The following is a 21,478-nucleotide window of genomic DNA, read 5'->3' as shown; positions in this document are numbered from 1 at the left end:
ATTAGCAAGGAACAGAGAAAGAACATAAAGTGTTCCACAGCAATGTACCGTCATTTCTGGAAAAGAAAGCTGTAATCTTTGATGGTTTCGTGCGACGTTCGCGTGGGAGTAACTATTTCTAGCAGTCCTGGAAAATAGCGCAGTACGCGAGCTTTCACTGGTCGCTCAGGACACCAACAGCCTCCGTCCCACACACGCACCCCACGAAAGAAAGCTCACCCCGCGTACAAACACGCGTCATGATGTAAAACGATTACAGGCTCCATGATAACACGAACAATGTTGACAGCACGGTCAGCGAAGCGTGCACAAATAATAGAACGTAAATTGTGGAGTGCAGCACAAAACGGTAATTAATTAATTAATTAATTAATTAATTAATTAATTAATTAATTTTGTATAATTAATTAATTAATTAATTAATTTTGTACTCAGTCAATGAACGAACTGTTTACCATCGTACCTTATCTAGTGCAGATTACAGCGACGGGTACGGCGCATTCACATTTCGATCAGACAACAGCGCCACATGAGATATAGTGGCCAGATTTTTGATTCGCTCACTCACCACATCATGCACCATCTCAGGCGCACTGAACATGCAAACTCCGCCACTGGGCCGAATGAACTGAGGCGCGGCCAAATATCGTCAAATTGAAGAGTTACAAACCATATAATAGAACCCATGTTTGATGCGACCAGACGGCGTGTCCAAAATATCCAGTTTCCTGAATTAACAGGGGTCGAATTGACTATGTTTTATTGCACTTAATTCCTGATCAAGTGGTGACAATGATGGCTTAGAAAATTGTAAACGGTTTTCAGGTGACTCAAATTGTGATGAGGTAATTAATGAACGCAAAAACTTTACGCATGCGCTATGACGAAGTGAGTCCCGGATCAGAAAAAACGGGAAGGCGAAACATCTTCGCCATGTTGGCGAAAGATAAAACAGACAGGATTTGTCTGGACCGATTTCAATTTGTTTTCTACACGTTTATGGAATTCCAAACGGCGCAGCCGTATTCTATGACTGGGCGCATTAGGGTTTCGTATGGAGGTAACCTGCTACTTTGTGAGGCAACACACAAAGTGCGGCGCAAATATCCGAGCCTCTGGAGAGCTTTTTTATAAATTGGTTCGACGTGCTTAGACCATGACATAACATGTATGAATGTAAAGGCGAAGTATCCGTACTTCAGACCTCTTTTCAGATATACTTGTTTTTGAACAAATGCGTGAGCAAGGAATTAGGTGTGATCGTTAAGAATGACATGACAACAATTTTCGAGAAATTATTGCTCATTTGTCGTGCAGCGCACCACTTACAGAAGCTCGAGAAAAACTTGTTAGGAAGTTATTGATCCAAGGGTTGTTCAATTGCATAACAACGCCCAAAATTACCAACGTACAAGCGTTTGGTTGTTAATGCGCGAAACGATGGATCATTAATGCATAATGCATTCCGGGGATAGCGAAGAAATGAAATTTATCAACGCCAGTCATTACGCAACTGACACTGTCCATGTTACACTTTACACTATGAATATTGGGACCGCACTCATGTCTATACGAATGGCTCGGTAATATCTACTAGTTCTGCTTGCGCCGTGGTCATTTCTCTGAGACAGGCCGAAATTCCGCAACAAATTTCGCATAGGACTACCTCTACTGGAGCAGAATTGGCCGCACTTCTTGCGGCGATAAAGTACATCTCTCAGCAGTCATCTCAAAAAATGGTCTGTTTTCTGTGATTCCAAAACTGCCCTACAATGTCTTCAATCTGCTTTGAGCCATAGCGACCATGAGCAAATTGTAGCGGAGGTACGAAATCTGCACCACCAGGCAATCGAACCGGGTCACGAAATCATCTTCCAGTGGGTACCAGGCCATAGCGGCATTGTTGGAAACGCCTTAGCTGACGATGCTGCTCGATCGGCTCTCGATACAACCAACACTGTCCGCATACCACTAACAAGAGCTGACGCAGTAAGGCACCTTCAACTGCTCGCCCGAAACGTGACTGTACAGTGGTGGTCTACTCCTTGAGGTCGGACACCCTGCTGGCACTACGTCGACCCCTTGCTTCAACTTCAAATACCATTCGGCCTCCCCCTCTGTGACACTACGCTTTTGTGAGGCCTGTGGCTGGGAGTGGCGTTCACAAACGCCCATTCTAATCTCATCGCAATGGCAGACACCAGCGGGTGAGCAGTGCGGTTGCGATGAAACATTCGGGCACCTCCTCTGTGACTGCCCTCGTTTTGAGCGAGAGCGCGCCTTCCTGGCTGTACTCTACATCGCTTGGACTCGCGTCCTTTAACAGAGTCCAACGTTCTGGGGCCTTGGACACAACCTCCCTCACAAAGGAAAGCGGTGAAAGCGCTCCTGAGATTCTTAAAGGACTCGGGGTTGTGTTCGCGTCTATAAACTTTAAGGTTTAAGTGCGTGCCATCTGTCCCCTTGACATAGTGGTCGATGGACACTTGAAAAACTCATTTCGTTGCCACTCTTTTTCCTTTTTTACCCCCTTGATTCCTTCCCACGTGTAGGGTAGCCTACTGGGCATCGCCCGGTTAACCTTCCTGCATTTACGTCCTTCTGTTTTTCTCTCTCTCTTGTCACTTCTTCGTACTGTCGTAATATAAAAAATCACTGTGAGCTTTTGCAAAACAAGCGGATAGGCTTCAGAAAGCCGGTTTCCACGTCCGTGTTATAGGTGCCGTGGTAGAATAGGTTGCCTGGTGGATTAATAAAAAAAAATGGCTTTCGTATTCAGCAGAATAAGTAAGAAAACAAGTTTTTTTTTTTTTTACCTTACGCGCACTGGCTGTCGAAAACCTTTGAAAATGCAAGTCGAATACCGCATAACACATTTCATTCTTTTAGTTGCAAAACTAGCGTTCAAGGGTGTGCGCATTGGTACAATAAGAAAGAGAAAAAAAGGTAGTAGGAGGAAAGTTACAGCCTTCAAAGTGAAATTTTTCAAACAGTGTGTGGCTCGCTAGACAGCTGTGGTCCATCAGCCACCAATGTCTTGCAGAACATCACGCACAGGTCAAGGTGGATTCACGCAGTTACTTTCGGCGCGTGTTGGCGTATCTTACAGCGAGCATTTCTGAGCGCCTAAGGGCGCTCAGAAACGAACTTTGCAAATACCTGCGCATTTTAATTTATTAACTGAGCGGCAGAAAGCGGTTGTCACCCGCTCTTTCACTAAACATGAATTTTATCTTGTCATTTTGATGTAACAACGGGTGAAATCACACAGTAATTTAACGTTAATCCCCAGGTTTGGGCTTAACCGAATCCGTCCGACGACCCGGTCGTAAAGTAGTTTTGATTATGAATCATATGCTAGCCCGCGGCGCTGATTTCATCTTGTGGGTTTTATCTTCAGTTTGTTTAGTTTAGTTTAGTTTTGTTTACAGTTCTGAATTATGTCTTGGGGTATGCAGTCAGCGTTTTACTAATAGATTTTTGGCTCTGAGAAGCGCTAGCCCTTTCTTTAAGTTATCATTTGTCTCTGAATTCTTTTTCCTAGCGTGGTTAGACTGAGCAATGTTATCAGTAGTCTTTTCACAGATCTTTCAGTAGATATTTCACCTCTTTCTTTGTTGATGTAAACGAAGCCAAGATCAACCCTTCCTCGTGTTTACTGTCGATGTAAACTGAAGTCAACTTCACTACCAACAAGACCAATGACAATGTTTGGGGCTATCAGAAACCAGTGCATAAACTCAGTGGACACCGATCCCAACCAGCGGCGCGAGCCGCTCAAAACCGTTTTGTAATTTTTCGTGGCGAATGCGTTTGCAGCCATTAATTGTGCAATTAGCCTTCAAACTATATATCACGGTAGGCTGTAATATGGTAATGTGACGTTTTTAACATTCACCCAAGGAAAAACAGCGAAAATCTCCATGCCATTGCACGAGCGTTTAATTAAACATTCTGCGGCACTACACGCAAGTTTTTGCTTGCCTCACAGACGTCCTGTTTAAGTCCGCTGGCATTGGCTACTCCGGACAGAGCGCGCGCATGGTAGCCTCATGTAGCGCAAAGCGCGCATAGTGTTTGGTAATAATTGTAGAGTCGTGACTAAGCAACTCAGGGTGTTCTAAACTGTGGCGTGATTATGGTGCGTCGATTGGCTTTGACGAAGAAACTTCGCGACATTTTCGGCCGTCTAGAAACAGTGACGTACGGCTACATTTGTGCACACGGATGTATCTGCATTTCTCTCCTATTTGAGTAGGATGGTGAAAACGGGCAATCAAAACCACGATCTGCCAGCCGGAAAAAGAGTGTCTCCACCATGAACTGCCGCAAGGCCATCTATTATAGCCAAGCGTACTATCTTTTGCGTAGCATAGGATCAAGCAGAAAACCTGTGTCTATGTATAGCTTGCTAGCACAAAGAGAACTGCACTTACAAGCAGTCACTATTTACATCAGATAGTAGTTGTAAATAATTTTGTCTGTCCCGCGAATGATCTAATGCCAGCTAAATTAACGCAACGTAAAATGGGAAAATACCCAAATTTCGAAATCCCGAAGCTAGCTTAAAGGGATTATATAACAAAGGCTTTTATTTTCAGTTAGGAACAGTTCGCTACAGGCATCGTCTGCAGCACGGAAGTAAAGGCCGCGGGACCACTCTAACAGAAATTACGGCGACCTGTTTGCGACAAATGAAAAGCTTTTTGAAAAACGTTATATGTATAGCCGGAAAAAGGTATGTAGGATATGCAGCCATATAAATGACTGAGAACAGCTTTCAAGAAAGACTGCTAATTGAAGGCTTTATTAAGTGGCTGATTCTGCAATCGTGTAGTAGGTAGTCATTTGCTGGCTTCACCCTGGAGGCTACTCATTAAATCTACTCTCTCAAACCTCTCCGTTCCTTCAACAATTTTGATCTTTCCTCTAATCGCTTTCCCCGGAGCAGGTGCAGAAGCAGCCATAGGCACCTTATATCTTTTTTTTTTCCCTTCACAATATCGCACTTTTCACACACGAGCAAAGAAAGCAAGAATGCGTTGCTGACGAAGATTCAAAGTTTCTTACGCTTTGTTTGAACTGAGTAAGCACATCACGCTCGGGCCATTCCAAATAGCGATCACCGCTCCCTGCGCTACCGCTACTTTCGATTCAGAACCAGTTTCCGATCCCGGACACCCGTGTGAGGAAAAGAACGGCGTGGCGAAACCACGGACGCGTGAAAGTGGTGGGAGAGAGAGCGCTGCAGCATATGCAATGAATTCGGTCAAGGCCGTCGATCGGCGGCTCTGCGCGGTGGAACATACGCTCGCCGGGGTCCGCCGGAGACTAGACTAGCCGGGAGCGGAGGGCTTTTCCCCCGACGCGAGTGCCGCTTCTGAAGCTGTCTTTTGCTTTCTTTGTTTCAGCCCACTGCGCCCCATTCTCGACAGGAAACTTCATTAGCTCAGTGGCTACATTCTGTCTTTGTCGCGCGGATGTACCGTTGGCTAAACGGCGGCCAATTTTTCCTAGATTATGTTAACGTATTTGCCACTATTTCTTTGCGTTTCTCTTAGTTTCTGCCGTGGCAGTGCTTCCTGAGGTGCTCAGTTTTACAAGCCGTATTACTGTGCTGAAGGCTAACGAAAAGAGTTCAACTTAAGCTGAAGACAACGCAGAAAGCTATGGAAAGGAAAATAAAGGTGTGGTTGGTTGGTTGGTTTATGTGGTTTAACGTCCCAAAGCGACTAAGGCTATGAGAGACGCCGTAGGGAACACGAAGAGTGCAGAGTGGGCCAGAGAACAAACGCGGGTTGCTCCGTAGTCGAAATGAAGAGAAGGAAATGGGCTTGGAAAGGGCATTTAATGTGGAGGCAAAATAACCGACGGTAGTTAAAGGTAACGGACTGGATTACAAGAGAAAGCAAGAGTAGTAGGGGACGGTAGAAAGTTGGGTGGGCGAATGAGATAAAGAGGCTTGCGGGGATAAGGTGGCTACAATTGGCACAGGGTACGGTTAATTGGAGAGTTAAGGGAGATGCGTTTGTCCTGCATTGGTCGTAGTCAGGCTGGTGATGATCATGGTTACTGAGCTACCTAATAAGAAACTCGTGTGCTGAAAGAGAGAGAGAGTAAACGGAAGGGATAAAGTCCTATTTGACCTTATATAGCTCATAGCCTCAAGCCAGGCGAGATTGTGCCAAGTCATTTTGCAAACTTGACGCTGTAGTTATGACTTTAGATAAGAACATTTGTCTTACCACAACAAATCGCTTCCCGAGCACGGTCGCCAGATGCGACCGTGCTCTCAACGAACGCCTTGGTGAAACTAAGGTCGTAAAAACATTTAGATTTGTCGATGACTACCTTGTTTTTGTTAAGTGCTCTGGACAGGAGTTTGAAACCGAGGTGTCTCGTAGTCTGTCCATTTTTTCTGACGCTCTCTCCCCCCTTGAGATCACTTATGAAACAACTGTTCACAACCGCATCAAGTTTCTAGACCTTGGCCTGTACTTCACTCCTAGCCACGTTTGCTGGGCTTTCGAACCTCGAGGTAACAAGCCCCTTCTTCCCTATGGTTCTTGCCATTCCAAGCTCATTAAGAGGGGTATCATAGGGCCCTGTTTGAACAGCTAATTAAAAAAATCCTGCCACCACAGACTGCACTCCAGCGTTTCACTCCAGGTAAAAAGGTTGCTCTCGGCAGGGTACCCCCTAGAACTTATCACGTCAGTAGCTGAGTCGGTTCATGGTTAAACTGCGCGAAGGAAACAAGGACAGAGACAGAAACACACGTACACACTGAGCGCAGAACTTCCAACTTCAACAGCTACACGAGACGGCCAGGAATCGGACAACAACCGCAAACGTGTCGCTGTGATTCCATATCTACATGGAATTTCACACTCCCTGAAAAAAGTGGGGAAAAAAGCAGGTGTTGATGTTGTGTTTTCCGCGCCTGATCGTCTGGCTGGTTTGTGCCGATCTGTTAATGAGATCAAAGGAAAATTGGCGAAGTGCACAACTAAGCACCAGTCACGCTTCGTCCCTTGTGATAAGGGGGTTGTTTATAACATCCCTCTGCCCTGTGGAGGGCAGTACGTTGGACAGACGGGACGATGTATCAATAAAAGGCTGAGCGAACACAGCTATAAAGTGTCAAAAGTAGTTTCCGGTCACCTCGGCATTCATTGCCGGGATTGTGAATGGGCAAAGACAGATAAAAAACAGTGCGTACCGCTATATCATGAAACCAAGGTCATTGCCAAAAATCGGGAAAAAATTGCGAGGGAAATTATCGAGGCCTACAACATATTCAAGCAGGGAAATGCATGTGTAAGCACTGCTTCGCTAACACTACTGGAAAAAGAGCTGTCACTCCTGGAGGCTGATAATCTCCGCTGATTTCTAGCGCGCTTCTGTTGCTGTTGTCACATTTATGGTTTTTTTGCACTTTGTATACCTTTCCCTCTCTGCCGACATCTATGTATTTATACTTGTGTGATCAGCAATAAACCCTCAGTTGTTAGTCAGCGCTGTGTCGTCCATTTTCTTGTCTTTTGTGCTCGTCTTCGTTCGCGCTGTTTATTCAAGATTCTCATCAAAGAAAATGATAAAGAGTTCTCAACTGCTAACAGAAAGTTATAACAGATCACATATTCTCAGGATATGGCACTTGCAGCCGTTAGGAGGTGGAACAAAATTCACCACACTAAGCAAAGATGATGCTCCAAAGAATGGCTCCCAGTCCTCAAAATTCTTCGTACTGTTTGACAGTGCCTACCGCTGAGGCTTAATTCAATATCACCAGTTAGTGGGTATCTTATTTGGTTCTTTATTTACAGTGCTCACGGGAACCATAAAGGAGCACTGCACTGGGCGGTTGCCAATTGTAGGTCACGATCACCTTGTTGAGCTGCAGTTGAAGGCGAGAAAAACAAGGCCGTCCGGTTATACTGGACGACCTTGCTTACTCTTGTAATAACCTTGAACGACTCTAGCTCTCTTGCTCTATCCTTAAATGAGTAGCCATGTTAGACGATTATCTTGTTCGTAGTCATTTGTTTATAGTTCTTTTCATAGTCTGTCAGTCACGTGATGATAAGCTTTCATCAAGTGTAAGCTTTCAATTAACTCCAACATAGCGGCAGTAGCGTTTTGAATACTGCTGCGAATCTTTGTAGGGTTTGTTTGTTGCGTTTATTTGTTCATGCTTCAAGGCTGCCGGCACGCCGCTTTATCGCTTCGTTTGTGACGCAAGACGCGCCTAGAATTATCTCGATTGATCGCATCCAGGCGGAGCCGATTCTACTTTGTGCCAGAATGTTCTAGTAACTTCCCAAGCTTTATCTCGAATGTTCGCTATCAGCTTTAAAAAGAGCACGGCCGACGGCGGCGGGCATTCTGTTCGACGACCACCAAGCACGCTAGTTGCTACGCCGCCGCCGAGTGATTCAGTTCTTTGCAGGGGCAAGTCAGCCCAAATAAAGAGTTTCGCTTCGAAGACGTTCTCGCTGTTTTCCTGTTCGCCGTACTGCAGTCACCACTATACGTGACAATACCGAGACTTACCACCACTGGGCTGCAAAGCCCCACATTCGACACCCAATCTATTAAGCAAAGATGAGAGTGAAGATGATTTTTTTTATTAAACAGTATTGAAATTTGAGAGTTTCAATTTATAGGCTCTTATCGCAGGTGTAAGCGATGCAGGGCAGCAGATGCACTGATGTAGTACCTCGGGGGCAGAAGTAACAGACTCCCCGTCCAAGTTCCGTCTCGTGCCACGCCACCTGACAAAACACTTTTGGATTCGAGACCGACACAGTGGGCCTGTTTCTACGCTAAAAATGCTTTGTCAGATGGCCTCCCTACGCAGAGTATCACGCGTCGGGACTTGGAAGGGGGGGTCCGTTACTTTTGCCCTGATTGTACGCAACACAGCCGCATATCTACGGCAGAATCGGGAATTATATTTAGGCGTACGTTATCTACTGGTGTTATTATCAAGGTAAGATATCCGATACTTTCTATCTGCCTCGAAATGGAAACTGACAGTTCAAACATTGCCACGGCATATCGCGAAGAAATTTGCGGCCCCTTGCCCATGTGGAACTTGAAATGGTTAACAGTTTGTTTCTTGCAGCTAGTCCTAACAAACGCCCACAAGCGTCACAGCTGTGTATGAGAAATCGGGTCGTATAAAATCAGTCGCCTGTTTACATTATACGATTGCAGATGATATGGCTGTCTTCCTGTAGTGCTATTTTTTACGAAGTGAGAAAACTTAAAGGCATCACAACAAAATGAAAATTGGCGTGGGCTTAGCTTTGGTTAAGCCTGGTAAGTTGCGAAAGCAGGTGTTTTATACTGCATATGCAGCGCCTCTAGTGAGAAGAGCGCGGCGTGCCGTGCCAAGCGGCCGCCGTTACCCGACGAGCCGAGTTGGTAGCCCGTCTCTCGCTCCTGGTATGACGTCACGCTGTGACTTCACTAGGCATGGCATGACGTCAGGGGTCATTATAAAGGTCAGACGTTCCAAGTGGCCGCCGCTACGCGAAAGGCCGTTCTTGGGAGTAGTATTGCTTTCGCAATAAAAGTTTACAGCCTCCCATTCGCATGACCACATAATTTCTTGGTACAGTCCTTGCATTTGCGGTGCGCCGCGGCTACCGGTGCTCAAGTCATTGCGAACGGTCCAACTATAATGAGGGAAGCTGTTAGTTACTCGCATAGCGCACTGTGTTAATTAACTCTTCGTGCAGGGGCGGCCCTGACCCCATCTGTCCGTTATCGCTGGGGTGATAAATATCTGCAAGCAACTGAGAGGTGCCCTCACTGCGGCGCTGCACCGGACATTTCTGATGTACGGCACCTGTTGTGGACTTGCCCAGCGACGGCCCCTATTAGAAAACGGCTCCTCAGGGAGGTCGGCCTGTGGTGGAACCGCGAAGGGGATATGTGAAGTGGACTATGGACAATGACTTCACCAGCAGTCTATGCGACTACCTCGCCGAAACTGGTCTACACTCCTTCTTTTAACTTTCTGTAACCTACATACCACTCCCCCTTTTCTTAACTTATGCCTCATGGCAGACTTCTCGAATAAAAAAAAAGAAAAGAAAACTCTTCGTCGTACGCGAAGCGCGTACTTTTGAAACATGCTATCCTTTGTCTTGAAAATCAGCCACATGTCCGAAAGGTGTGAAGTGAGGTGGGCATTACTGCCGCCTTTGTTGTATCCACGCGCAGGTGCATCGCCGATGTTAGGCAGTACCGTATTTGCTCTAATTAATTCGCATTTACATAATAAACGCCTTGCCTACATATATCGGTAAAATGTGAGATTTTTAACTGGCCAAAGTTTGCAATAAACGCACTTTCAAGATTAGCATGAGTTATGTTGACAGCAAAGTGTGCACGCTGTTCGATACGGGGCACTGAAAGCTAATATACTCTTGGCGATATTTCCGATATCCAGGGAGAACAAGACGTCTTAACCATTCAGTTGAAAGTAAAATTTCTGAATTCCACAGAGGCAAGTAGGCAGAACTGATTTAGCCCATCTGATGAACAGGGGGGAAGCAGACATAAAAATTTCTTCCAACGAGTCCCACGTGTCACTGCAGGAGCGACGTCACCAACGCCCTGGTACGCCTGGCCTCTCATGAAATTCTTTAGCGGCCGATCTCTCCCGTAATGAATTATGAACGCTGTGCTAGAAGTGTCCACTGTCGGCTGAGGCCTGATATGAAAACGATGCAATGAGATCCAAGTAGTTAAATTAAACGCAAAGTTTCAGTTGTATGGAAAAATCAAGGCTCTTAGCGCTGCCCTAACAACTCGGGCACCGAGGCTCGGCGCATAAGATAAGTAGTGCAGAGCGAGGACCGGAAGGCAGTGAAATGAACTCCTGTGATAAGTGAGGGGACAAGAACTGAAAACTTGGCGCTGTGATGGCTCAGTGCTTATGGTGCTCGGCTGCTGACCAGGTCAATTTCGATGGAGGCGAAATTCTAGAGGCCCTTGTACTTTGCGATGTCAGTGCACGTTGAAGAACCCCAGGTGGTCGAAATTTCCGGAGCCCTTCACTACGGCGTACCTCATAGCTTGAGTCGCTTTGGGACGTTAAACCCACCTAAACCATAAACCGAAAATTGAATACTAAAGCAACCTCGTGCTATGCAGAAAACACGTTACTAATCATCAGAAATCAAGAGTTCGGTAGTATATATAGGGAGCTTGTCATCACAATGCAAGTGGGGCTGGCATGCATAAAAGTACATACCACTTCTATGAGAAAGAACAGTACATCCTCAAACAGTACAGGGTCGTCCACTCTTAGTTAGAAACCGCTAGCGCATGGCCGCACTCTTCAGAGGGCCACCGCGTGCGACACAGTCGCTCATCACAGCAAAGTGGCGCAGGAGAAGGTGTACCTGGACGCGGTCCTTCGCGTCATCTGCCACTTCGCTTCGATGCAAAGCCGTTTCGGACGTAGTGACCCTCCAAAGAGCACGGTCGTGCGCTAGCGCATTCTAACTAAGAGTGGACGATCCTGTACCTTCTCCCGAATTAAATGGCATCAAGTTTACCTAGAGCATCATTTTTGTCTGGACAGGAAATAGTGACGAATAGTCTTGAAAGTGCGCAGGCAAGCACGGACAGACTAACACGCTGCAATCAAGATCGAGTTCTTTGACACAATAAAAAAAAAAAAACTTCCCGGCCGGTACTACGGTGTCATCCGTGGTCACCAAAGTGCTGACCACTGGTGACGGTTTTCATACTCGCGGTTTCATATTAGTCATGACAAGGTATGACGTCGTAGGTATGGTATGGTATGGTATGGTATGGTATGGTATGACATTACCTTGCTAAGCCACTCAGGACATGAACTGCAAAGCATGATCAATGAGTTAGACAGGCAGAGCAGAAGGGTGGGGCTAAAAATTAACATGCAGAAAACCAAAGTAATGTTCAACAGCCTAGCAAGGGAATATCAGTTCGCAGTTAGTAGCGAGGTGCTGTAAGTAGTAAGAGAATATGTCTACTTAGGGCAGGTGGTGATCCGGACCATGAGAGGGAAATAACTATAAGAATAAGAATGGGGTGGAGCGCATATGGCAGGTTCTCTCAGATCATGAATGGCAGTTTACCAATATCCCTCAAGAGAAAAGTATACAACAGCTGTATCTTACCGGTACTCACCTATGGGGCAGAAACGAGGAGGCCAGCAAAGAGGGTTCAGCTTAAGTTAAGGACAACGCTGCGAGCTATGGAAAGAAAAATGATAGGTGTAACGTTAAGAAATCGGAAGCGGGCGGAGTGAGTGAAGGAACAAACGCGGGTTAATGACATTCTAGTTGCAATCAAGAGGAAGAAATGGGCTTGGGCAGGGAATGTAATGCGAAGGCAAGACAACCGCTGGTCCTCAAGAGTAACGGAGTTGATTCCAGGAGAAGGCAAACGGAGCAGGGGGCGGCAGAACACGTTAGGTAGGCGGATGAGAATAAGAAGTTTGCGGGGATACGGGGGCGCAACTGGCGAAGGACAGGGTTAATTGGAGGGACATGGGAGAGTCCTTTGTACTGCAGAGGGCGTAGTCAGGCTGATGACGATGATGATGATGATGATGATGATGTTATGGTATGGTATGGTATGGTATGGTATGGTATGGTATGGTAGTAGTAGTAGTAGAAGACGTTTATTCGGCCAAAATTTACAGGCCGAGCATATCGACCGCCTGGGCGACCAGAAGTCGCTGTTCTTCCTCCCCTTCAGCGCCAAGCCAGTCGAGCCAGGTGGTGATGGATAAAGAAGGTGGGGGGTAGGAACCCGACTGCTGAGCAGCCGGGCAATAGAAGAGGCAATGGGCAAGGTCCGCATAGATACAGGGGCAGTTGGGACAGGAAGGGTCCGATCGATAGCGATAGAGAAAGAGGCGAGACGGGGTGATGATTGCATTCATTTGAACGTGCCGAAGAAGGCGAGCCTCCGGCACTGTGAGTGATGGATGAGGGGGAGGGTAAAGGCGTTTGTCGAGGCGGAGCTCGAGGTAGACCTCTTTTATGGTGCGGCGAAGGGTGAGTCTCCCACCGTCCTCCGAGGGCTTGGGCCAGGGGATCAACGGTGCCCGGAAAAGTGTGTCACGGGCGAGCTGATGAGCCAGCTCATTGCCGTCAATCCCTGAATGCCCAGGGACCCAGCGGAGGAAAACGATGGAAGGCTGCAAAGCGGAGACCGCTCGTTCGACCTCCTGTTGAAGAGAAGGGGTTAGGGTGTGTTTCTGTATGTGGTGTATAGCGGCTTGTGAGTCTGAATAGACTGTGTACTCTTGAAGAGAGGGATGGAGGGCAAATGACTGGAGGGCATGCGCAATGGCGAGGACCTCGAGGGACAATGCATCCGGAGGGCGTAGAAACGGCCCGCTGGTGTGAGTTTCAGGAGCGGGGAGGTGGGGGTGGTACAGGGCGTAGCCGCAGGAACCTCGAGGAGCCACGAAGGAGGCATCCGTGTAAGCTACACCCTGGGTATCAAAGAGAGGGGAATGGTGCTGTGCGGCCGCATGACGACGGCCGGCGTGCAGAACGGGGGACATGTTGGACGGAAGGGAGAGGATCCGAAGATTGGGAGCCGGGGTGGGAATAGGAGAGATAAACGGGGCGCAGGGAATGGGCGAGATACCCGCTTGAGTCAGTAACCACTGACCCTGACGGGTAAGGGAAAGCCGGGCAATCTGCGAGTCATGATGGAGAGAGAGCAGAGAACGGAGAGGATGAAAGAGGCCTGTTGCAAAGATCTTTGCAGCAGAGGTAGTGATAGGAAGGTTGAGAGCTGCCTTGTAGAGGCCCACAAGGGCAGTCTCAAGAGCGTTAAGTTGAGTCTGATTGAAGGAAACGTAGGGTGCAAAGTACAAGACCTTGTTGAGGGCGAGCGCGTGGGCAACTCGGCACGCATGAGCCTCGTGGAGACCTGAGCGCCGAGTGACCACGCGCCGCAGGAGGTGAGTTACGGAGTGGCAGGTGGTGACAGCACGGTGGAGGGCTTGCACGTTCTTGGCTGCATGCAGAGGAAAGCCAAGAACTTTGCACTGCGTGACGACAGGAATGGGAGAGCCAGAAAGGTGGAGAGAGACGAATTGGTTGTGTGAGCGCTGGTATGAGGAATGGTTGAGGAGAAGGAGCTCAGATTTTTCAGGAGCAGGAGAGAGGCCAGCAGTGGTGAGAAAGGAGTCGATGAGATCTAGGCCACGTTGCAGGGTGTCCTGTACGTGACCGGGAGAGCCAGACGAACACCAGAGTGATGTCATCGGCGTAAAATATATGATGCAGGTCGGGAATTTCAGCTAGCCGGGAGGCGAGAGGGGCCATAGCAAGATTGAAAAGGGTAGGAGAGAGAACAGCACCTTAAGGAGTGCCTCGGGTGAGGTTGTGGGGGTCGGACAGAAAGGTGTCGACTCGAAAGCGAGCGACACGTTTAGAGAGGAATGAGCGGATATAACAGTACATGCGGGAACCACAGTCTAGGGAGGAGAGTTGGGAAAGGATGTGGTCGTGGCAAACACCGTCGAAGGCCTTGCGAACATCGACGGTCACAAGTGCGTGAATTTGAGTGGGGGTAGGTGACAGAAACGTGTGCTGGAGAACTAGAAACATGTCCTGTGCACAGACGTGGCGTCGGAAGCCGATGAGAGAATGAGGGAAGAACTCCCTCGTCTCGAGAAAATTAGAGAGGCGAGTCAGGGCCATTCGCTCAAGGGTCTTACCAACACATGATGTCAGGGAGATTGGGCGGAGGTTAGAGAGAGAGGGAGGCTTGCCCGGCTTTGGAATCATAGAAATGAGGGAGGAGGTCCAGGAGCTGGGCAGGCAGCCGCTGTCCCATGCATCATTGTAGGTTTTAAGGAGGAATTCTTTGGCGCAGTCAGGAAGGTTGCGAAGTGTGGTGTATGTAATGGCATCCTCACCGGGAGCCGAGCGTGTAGCATTAGCAGCCAGAGCCGATTCGAGCTCCCGGAGAGTGAAGGATTGGTCCAGATCGGGGTTAGGTCCACCGCAGTACACCGGGTAGGAGGGTGCCAGAGGGGGCGGGAGATAGAGAGAGGCGAGCTGATCAAAAACATCGGAGGGAGTTCCTTGAGTGAGGGCTTTAGGTATGGTATGGTATGGTATGGTATGTCATGGTATGGAGTGTTGTGGGACGGCCGAAGCTGAACATGGCATATGAGAGAGGCTGTAATGGAGAGAACATGGTTAATTTCGACCATCATGTGTTCCAGGGAACGTGCTCTCACAACGCACAACACAAGGGCACTTTTACATTTCCCCACCACTGAAGCGGAACCTCCGTGGTCTGTATACGATCGTGCGACCCTGGGCTCAGAAGCCAAACACCATTGCCACAGTGGTGAGACTCAAAGGGATCCATATAACAAGGTACCCATTTGGCTAGTTGGTGTACATATAACACGAGAGAAAAGAGGAGATACAAAAAAAGATGTGAACTTCCGTCTTCTGAAAGGATGAGCACACAATTCTAGGAGGAAAAAGCGGGAAAAACAGAAAAACGTGAAGGGAACATGAGTGTAGAACTGTTTTTGTGCCCCTTGTTGTTCGGGTTCTGAATGTTTCGCGCAGAGCTCTATCACCGCTTGAAGAAAAGCTCCAACCTTAGATTTTACATATAGTGAACAGAGTAAAATAAAACTTATTCTCTCCCCCTAGTCCTTACGTGAAGCCGAGTGCCACGCCGGCCGTTGAGGCTACCTGGAAAGATATGGACAAACACTTACTCTACGGAACGCATCATTTTTATTACTTATTTTCACCTTAAACGTTGGAACATGACAGACATTACAACTGATGAGCGAGCGCAAGAAGCTAGGTTTATTTGTTGTGTAGTAAATACCGCCTCTCGTAAATTGCCTCCGACACGTGTAAGGCCTTGGAAACGCGGTAGTGACCTTGAGGAAACTTGTTCAGGCGCTTCGTGTGGTGCGCGGCCGAAACTACACACACGCGAGCCAGACAGGAGGCAACGACAGGAGAGTCCGTATCACACAATTTCTCCTTGGCACCGGCGTTCAAAATACATTAAGGGGGCAAAGGCTGCGGGGAATTTACTGGTTTGCGCTAAATTAATCTGAGACGGCCAAACCCTTGCCGCGCGGATTTCGATGCGGCAACGTCAGTTCGGGCATGACGATAAGTTGTTACGGGAAAGCTGAATGTGCGTTACGTCACGCGAAGGTGTATTCCGGGAAGAAATTTTGAAACCCACGGTATAAAAGCGATATTGGTGCGTCGCACGGTACCAATATCTCTGCTGAAGATCTTTGTGATCGAGCAAACGCCATGAGGACTTTGGTAAGGAAGCTTTGCGTTTCTTCTTCTTCGGTTCAATTAGTTTATCTGTATTGCATTTGTTCAGAAGATTAAAATCAGGAAGTACACCACCGCGCAGGACAAGGAAAGTATCCTGATTGACCCTTTGGTTTGATGGGAAGTCCAAAACGATTCCGACTGGTTTATAAATTAACGCAATATTCTATACACCCAGAATTTATTTAGGCGGTTGCTGCAGTTTGGAGGAGCAAAAAAGGATGGAAGGGGAAGGGGGGGGGGGGGGGGGGATTAGGACTTCTGGAGGTAACTGTACCAGATAGGTACATAGTTAATGATTAGGGACAGGCGCGTTCTCAACGGATAAAGGAATATACGTTCGCACCCACAAGTTCAACCGTAAAAAAAATTCGTGTTTAAAGTTTGAAATATTGCTGATCTTAACTGACAGCGCCTTCTTTACAATTTCTTTCCGGTTCTATCGCTGAGGTCATCCAGTAAGAACACGGTAATAATTCGTTTATTCTAATGGCTTTTCAAATCTAATTTGACTCTTGGCCCTCTGAATTTTCTTTTCAGCTAACCACATGAAGTTATTCGCTGTTCACGAAGCTGTAAAAGAAAATGAAAACAGTAGATTTTACACTGCATACGGCGCCAGATTCGAAGCTTTCCGATGCCATAAACTGGCTCAATTGCACTTTGTAGGCTACGCTTTTTCTGTCCGTCGAGACTTCTCCATACGATGCAATTTATATTGACAAACAATCTGAATTCCTGCGCGCCTTTACGATCTGTGCACCTTGTTAGCGTTAAGATGTTCCCATTGAAAATTGTGCACGTACATTGTCCGGTTGATTGATTTAAACACACAGACGACATACGCAAAAACTGTTAGACGCATGTGTGTCGCCGTAATAATATCAGCAAAAAAGAAAAATGCGAAGCATATCGCAATAAGTTTCATCGCAAAGATTTATTGGCAGGCAGGGCTTTCACGGCAGACTCTTGTCCATATATTTTATCATTATGGAAGCATGGTCGACGGTTATTGGCATATACCACATGATTAAACATTAAAGCTCATACTACACTTAGAATGTAGGGGCATGTAATGTATATACTATGCTCGTTGCATGTATCCTGCAGTGCATAATTCTTCCTCACCACCACATCTGTTTTTTCTGCATCTTCATTTAAAATCCACTGTGGCGTTTGAGCATGTGTAAGAGCTTTTTGTTTCTTATATCGCAGCTGGCCATCCTTGTCTTGTGCGTCGTAGTGGCTGTAGCCTACGGAGGTCTCATAAGCCACCTCAAGGCCAAAAAGTACGGCCGTGGCTTCGGTGGCCACGGCTTCGGCGGCCACGGCTTCGGCGGCCACGGCTTCGGCGGCCACGGCTTCGGCGGCGGCTACGGTGGTGGCTACGGAGGTGGATACGGCGGCTCTTACGGCGGATCTTACGGCGGGTCTTACGGCGGCTCCTATGGCGGTGGCTACGGCGGCTACGGTGGCGGCTTCTGGGGCTGAAGTGCTCACTGTGCTTCTTTTTTATCGACCCGGAATATTCAGCAGGTGTGTGCCAGCTGCATCGCTTAACGTTGAGCTAAGAATTTCTATTGACGGCTGAATGTTCGTTCATTCCTGTTTGCAAGTTGATTGGAATGTTCTAGCCATGTTCTACTGGAACTTAAAACGAGGCGTGGTGTGATAACTTAACTGTGTATGTCGCACTGTAGCGTAAATATAGTTATGTGTTCGTAGTGCGGCAAACTAGTGCGTAGAAAACTCACTCAGTCGAAGGAGGTTGTATTGCCTGTCTTTTTTCCTTTTAAAGATCATTGAACTGTTTATGCAGCCTTTCACACCTGAAGCGATCGAGGAATTAAGATAAATAAGAAATTTCGCATTGCTAAGGGGTCAGTTATAAGCAGGTGCGTAGAACCAAATTGTAGTGCGAACAGTAGCGGAGTAAGATGTTGGAAGAGGGGATTGTTATGATCGAACTGAAAATACCGTATTGCAGAAAGTAAGGAAAGCGAATAAAAGAACAGAGACAGCAAGGTTCCCAACGAGAGATGTTTTGTTTCAGGCAGCACATTAATTATACCAGAAAATAGGTTAGTTGAAATATAAAATATCCTTTCCCGAGCAAACTGTCAGACGTGGGGGTCGTAATTTTTTGAAAAATCACGCAAGGGAAAAACCAATGAGCTATAATAAACTAATTACCTCTTTCAATTAGCACAGTCTAGTGATCCATGTCAATGGGGAGTTCATAGCCACGAAGAAGACTATAACATGATGGTTTCTTCAAGAAGAAAAAATCGGTCTCTAACGCCGTGCAGTCCGAGGAAATCCGGAGCTTTTTTTCCCGCACAAAATTGAAACTGTGAGAGCATGAGACTGGCAGAGAGTTCAGTACAAACCGTTTTCTTGGGATGGCGTTGCGCACACGAACAAACATACGGAGGAAGAGGCAGAAGACAGAAAGAGCGCAAACTGTCAACTAGATTTATTGCTTTCGCAACAGAATATATATGCAGCATATACACGTCCAAACCGAATAGGGAGAGGCAAAAAAAGAAGGAGTGGGGGGAAAGGGGATAGCAAGTCAGGCCTGCATAGGTCAGCGAAAGCTACGGATAAAATTCCTTTCCCTATCATATAAAGTGATCGAGGTATCGCTTATACAATTTACGCCTTTTTCTCTGATGTGGAAAGCTTCTAAAAGTTCGCGGGCTATTTTGCTTTTGCTCTTGCCCAGAATCTTGATGTATTTAAGCATCGGCTCACAACCACAGCATGAAATGCAATGGGCAGGCAAGTTCGCCCCGTCTCTTTTTCTTAGAGAAACGCAACGTCTGCCTGCGCTTTTGTACAGCGGCCTGAGCGTTTTTTTCGAGTAGTCGCTTGATGCAAAAAAAAAAAAGGTGTAGTCATCGTCAACCACGTGGCCGTCCCGCTGCATTTGTCTTGGATGTACTGTGGGTCTTATGCGCTAAGTTTTGCTTTTGTGCGGAAGGCCATGGGATTTGTTTCAGGCTGTGGGGATTTGGAGAAAGTGCTTCATTTTCCTTCAAATATTCATATGACACCACCTTACCGGTGCCCACGAACTCGCCATTGACACTGAGCACCACATTGCCTACCTGTAAAGTTAGTTCGTAAATTCACACTCTCGCTAAAACAAGATAAGCGGCAAGACTTTCAAGTTTGAATAATTTAGGCATCACTGAGATAACGGAGAATGCAAGTCGCTTCGGTCAGGTTTTATTTAACTTTTCTTTTATCGTTCTGCTTCTTACGTGATCTGGTTTGTCCTTAAAACACAAAATACTTGTCGAATGTGGCTCTTATTTATTGGTCAAGAATCGATATCTAACGGCCAAAACCCTTTTGTTCACCTTGATTGCAGAGACCTGCCAAACAGCACGAGTCGTAAGGATTCGACGTCTACCTCAACGTTTCATCAAACTCATTTCTGCACATGCGACTATTTAAAATAAATAAATACGTGCACCTCATGTCTCGACTCTTTGCAAAGTGCTCTCAGGTGTTTTGTGAAGATGTTAGCGCATTGAATGGCAAAAAAAAAGGAAGTCTTTCAACAAAGCTTTACCGCACACACAAACTTGAAGTTGCTGGACATCCAGTTCGGATGGGAAGGAAGTCGTTCAAAATAAAGTGTGGCAGTAGAATAATAGTCCTCCTGCCGCTTTATTTGGGCTTGACGCCAAATGCTCCCACTGCTCGAATTTCTATTAGGATTCTGTGCACATTTGTAAAAAAATTACGAGAATAAAGGTCCACCGAAGGAGATTCAATGGTTTGTTTTCACTATTTGTAGCTTCAGACATTGTTTTGTTTTGAACTAGAGTGATTTATATTCTTTAAAGTGAGCGCTGGAATTCACTTTGTTAATTCTGAAATATTGAATTGAATAAAAGATCTATGGTACTGACAAAAAAACAGTTTCGCTTACAGGGAAAGTAAGGGCAAGTAGCACTTGGTACATAAACAGCGAGAGCCCAAGAAACCTTGCGAATCACGGCGTAGTTTGGTAAGAACATAAGATTTTCATTCATCAAGTATCGCACAGTTTGACAGCATGGGTATGGGTAGAATACGTTCAAGTGGCATTTAATTGAGTACAGCGAAGTGAACGTAGCAGGAAAACAAACTCAATGCCTGAATGAATTCTGCGCGGCTGCCGTCGAATTTCAAAGTTGCCTGAGCTTTCATTATGGAGTGCAGATATAGCGGCCGTGGTGGCGGCGAAAAATTGTTTGTCAGATGGACATAATCGACTCGAGTGTAGACTCACGACATTCGCTTCACGTTTGGAACGACAGTAGGGGGCTAATTTCGAGGTGTTGATGTTTGGTTTGGTTTATTGGGGTTTAACATCCCGAAGCAACTCAGGCTATGAGGGACGCCGTAGTGAAGGGCTCCGGAAATTTCGACCACCTGTGGTTCTTTTACGTGCACTGACATCGCACAGCACACGGGCCTCTGGAATTTCGCCTTCATCGAAATTCAGCCGCCGCGGCCAGGATCGAACCCACGTCTTTCGGGCCAGCAGCCGAGCGGCGTGACCGCTGAGCCACCGCGGCGGGGCCGAGGTGTTGATGTGAATTGTGGTTCGCATTACAATGCCGGACGGCAACGTTATAAAATTACGTTTGTACTTATGCCTGTTTTCTTCCCCGATTAGCTCAGCAGCGTCCATGCGTCGACGCCCGTTCAGACGAACGAGAACGGAGAATTCACCGAATGTTCAGAACAGCGGTCTCGACTGAAGAGTTCTGACTGGTACCACTTGGGACAACATTCTTGGACTGAGGGTTACTCACGAGATCAAAATAAAAAATCAATCAATCAATCAATCAATCAATCAATCAATCAATCAATCAATCAATCAATCAATCAATCAATCAATCAATCAATCAGTGCCGCCGCGGTGGCTCAACGGTTATGGTGCTCGGCTGCTGACCCAAAAGACGCGGGTTCGATCCCGGCCGCGGCGGCTAGAATTTCTTTGGAGGAGAAATTCTAGAGGCCCGTGTACTGTGCGATGTCAGTGCACGTTAAAGAACCCCAGGTGGTCGAAATTTCCGGAGCCCTCCACTACGGCGTCTCTCATAGCC

General features: G+C 47.0%; 1 long non-coding RNA gene across 3 annotated transcripts; it reads left to right on the top strand.

Moving 5' to 3' along the window:
• Positions 1–16,314: 16,314 nt before the first annotated feature.
• LOC149339460 (uncharacterized) lies at positions 16,315–19,855 on the top strand. 3 transcript variants are annotated; one of them, XR_016283800.1, is made up of 4 exons: positions 16,315–16,352; positions 17,583–17,708; positions 17,739–17,903; positions 19,747–19,855. It is a non-coding gene; the product is annotated as an uncharacterized LOC149339460 (long non-coding RNA). The 3 variants fall into 3 exon arrangements; XR_016283801.1 differs by having other exon boundaries at positions 16,326–16,352; positions 17,583–17,674; positions 17,705–17,903; XR_016283799.1 differs by having other exon boundaries at positions 17,583–17,903.
• The last annotated feature ends 1,623 nt before the right edge of the window (positions 19,856–21,478 follow it).

Source organism: Amblyomma mixtum, chromosome 6 (genome assembly GCF_055824585.1).
Source record: "Amblyomma mixtum isolate Tamu chromosome 6, ASM5582458v1, whole genome shotgun sequence".
Classification (NCBI taxonomy): Eukaryota; Metazoa; Arthropoda; class Arachnida; order Ixodida; family Ixodidae; genus Amblyomma; species Amblyomma mixtum.
The sequence above is the reverse complement of the archived record's forward strand: the minus strand, read 5'-3'. Positions and strand labels throughout refer to the sequence as shown.